The following is a 3,401-nucleotide window of genomic DNA, read 5'->3' as shown; positions in this document are numbered from 1 at the left end:
ACACTACTCCCATTAGCAACATTTAGCTTCCCTATAACTCCCACTATCTCACAAGGAATTATAATCCATAATTTTTCATTAATTTCATGGAGTAATTATGTAACTATAAAAGGAGAGCTCATCTTTTTGTTTTGTACACATACAATTAGAATGGATAAAATCACTTTATAATATATTCTCTCATTTTATTATTTATCTTACGTTTCTTCTTTATTTTTGTTGCTAGCTAATAGCTTATATATATATATAAAGCTGGGACTACAAGAGGTGATGTTGCATCACTATTTCTCATCTTTTTATATTTTCTATTATCTAATAAATAGAGAAATTTTCTTTTAAATTTGACGTTTCATCTTCTTATAATTAATTTAATTGTTATTACACAATAACAATTATGTAAACGTTTTAATGAGGCACATTCTTTGTAATGAGCATCCAATGGGCAGTGTTATACATTTATTAAAATAAATGTGGATGTTCATAACATATATCTCTTAGTCTCCACACTATCTCCCATTAGCAACATTTAGCTTCCCTATAACTCCCACTATCTCACAAGAAATTATGATCCATAATTTTTCATTAATTTCATGGAGTGATTATGTAACTATAAAAGGAGAGCTCATCTTTTTGTTTTGTACACACACAATTGGAATGAATAAAATCACTCTATAATATATTCTCTCATTTTATTCTTTATCTTGCGTTTCTTCTTTATTTTTGTTGCTGGCTAATAGCTTCTATATAAATATATATAAAGTTGGGACTACAAGAGGTGATGTGTCATCACTATTTCTCATCTTTTTATATTTTCTATTATCTAATAAATAGAGAATTTTTTTTTTAGATTTGACGTTTCATCTTCTTATAATTAATTTAATTGTTATTATACAATAACAATTATGTAAACGTTTTCATGAGGCATGTTCTTTGTAATAAACATCCAAGGGGGAGTATTATACATTTATTAAAATAAATGTTGATATTCATAACATATATCTCTTAGTCTCTACACTATCTCCCATTAGTAACCTTTAGCTTCTCTATAACTCCTACTATTTCACAAGGAATTATGATCCATAATTTTTCATTAATATCATGGAGTGATTATGTAACTATAAAAGGAGAGCTCATCTTTTTGTTTTATACACACACAATTGGAATGAATAAAATCACTCTATAATATATTCTCTCATTTTATTTTTTATCTTGCGTTGTTTCTTTATTTGTATTGCTGGCTAATATTTTTTTTTTTGTTTTTTATAAGGTTGCCTCATCTTTAAAAAAAATAATTCATATTTTTTTTCAGTTTCATCAAGTGTAAAATAAGAAAAAAGGATAATATTAAATTCTTTTTTCAAAGCTGCGTGAAGCGCGGTTCTATTTTCTAGTATATATATAAAGCTGGGACTTGAGGAAGTGATGTGGCATCACTATTTCTCATATTTTTATATTCTCTATTATCTAATAAATAGAGAAATTTTCTTTTAGATTTGGCTTTTCATCTTCTCATAATTAATTTGATTGTTATTACATAATAACAATTATGTAAAGATTTTAATGAGGCACATTCTTTGTAATGAACATCCAAGGGAGAATATTATGAATTTACTAAAATAAATGTAGATGTTCATAACATATATCTCTTAGTCTCCCCACTATCTCCCATTAGCAACCTTTAGCTTCCCTATAACTCACACTATCTCACAAGGAATTATGATCCATAATTTTTCATTAATTTCATGGAGTGATTATGTAACTATAAAAGGAGAGCTCATCTTTTTGTTTTATACACACACAATTGGAATGAATAAAATCACTCTATAATATATTCTTTCATTTTATTTTTATCTTGCGTTGCTTCTTTATTTGTATTGCTGGCTAATAACTTTTTTTATTTTTTATAAGATCTTAAAAAAAATCAATTCATATTTTTTATCAGTTTTATCAAGTGTAAAGTAAGAAAAAATGATAATACTAAATTCTTTTTCAAAGCTGCGTGAAGCGCGGTTCTATTTTCTAGTTTATGTATAAAAGGAGGGACTCTCAATCCGACCCTTTTCTATATAATAAATAATTTCAAAGATAGAAAAATGTATACTTCAGTATAGTGTATTTTGACATGTATTATATTGAATTATTTGTTTTTTCACTTTATCTCTTACTTTAATAAAGTAAAAGATTCTCTTATTATAAAATTAATTACTATATATACTATAAAACCTCTCTATAGTGATATTCTATATAGATAATTTCTACGTAGTCATGAAAAATTATGCTTTCAATTTGTGCTACTTATAAATAAAAATAAACTCAATGTTTTAATAACTTTTTTGGATCCCGTATTAACAAAATTATCTCTCTGCAATAATAATTATCTATACATTAAAAAAGTATATGCTGTTTTGCACTAATGATATAATATAGAATGAAATATCTTTTAAAGTTGTTTGAGACAATAATTTATTCTTTAAAATTATTAATAAATTATTATTTGAAAGAATACAAACATTTGGACTTGCACTTTGCATTTTGAATATTTCCAACACTGCATAGATACATGTATTTTTATTTTTCGTCACTATCACTTTTATAAATTAGATTTGACATCCTTCATTTATTAATTATTAATGTAATTTATATTTTACCCTCGTATCACTTGCACCAATAATAATTAAGTCAAAACAATAATATTTGTAACTACACTTCTATTAATTTATAATCTATTTATAGTAATAAAGTTAATTTGGCCCCAATATTAGGATTATAGAGAAGTTTTATTAGATATATTAATTAATACATTTGTGGTATATGTACATTTTTATTTAAATTTCTGATAAATTTATTTGTTTGTTTTACATACTTTCAATATTTATGAGTTAATTTTTGGGGTTGATGTACTCGAAGTAAGTTTTCATCATCATCATCATCCTCTTTTAAGAAAGATACAAAAAGAGTAGACTTGTATTATTGTGATGATGTTGTTGACGATGAATTAATGATTATTGTTTTAATATTATTGAAAAGGCAGACTTATGTGATTCACGTGCGAGAAGCAGTAATGTGAAATTTGAATGGAAGAAACTTAAAGCCGGCACACTTGAGGACCCCTGAAAGGCCTTAGTTCACAGAGCACTCACGCTCACCGATCCAACTCAAATTGGCCTAGAAGAGTGTGTTCTGCAACTTATTAGAACGAGACAGATGCAACGATGAAAATCTCGCCACGCCAATAATAAATAAATTAAATTTGAGTCACTCAAATAAAAAACAAAAAACTCCAAGCTTAGAAGATTAGAATTCATAAATAAAATTATTCTCTATACTAACAAAGTCCTCCCCTTTTAGCGGCTATCTCCGATCAACAATTTTAAGAAAAATAATATCGATGATGGAGTTAC

Source organism: Citrus sinensis, chromosome 1, assembly GCF_022201045.2.
Source record: "Citrus sinensis cultivar Valencia sweet orange chromosome 1, DVS_A1.0, whole genome shotgun sequence".
Lineage (NCBI taxonomy): Eukaryota > Viridiplantae > Streptophyta > Magnoliopsida > Sapindales > Rutaceae > Citrus > Citrus sinensis.
The sequence above is the reverse complement of the archived record's forward strand: the minus strand, read 5'-3'. Positions refer to the sequence as shown.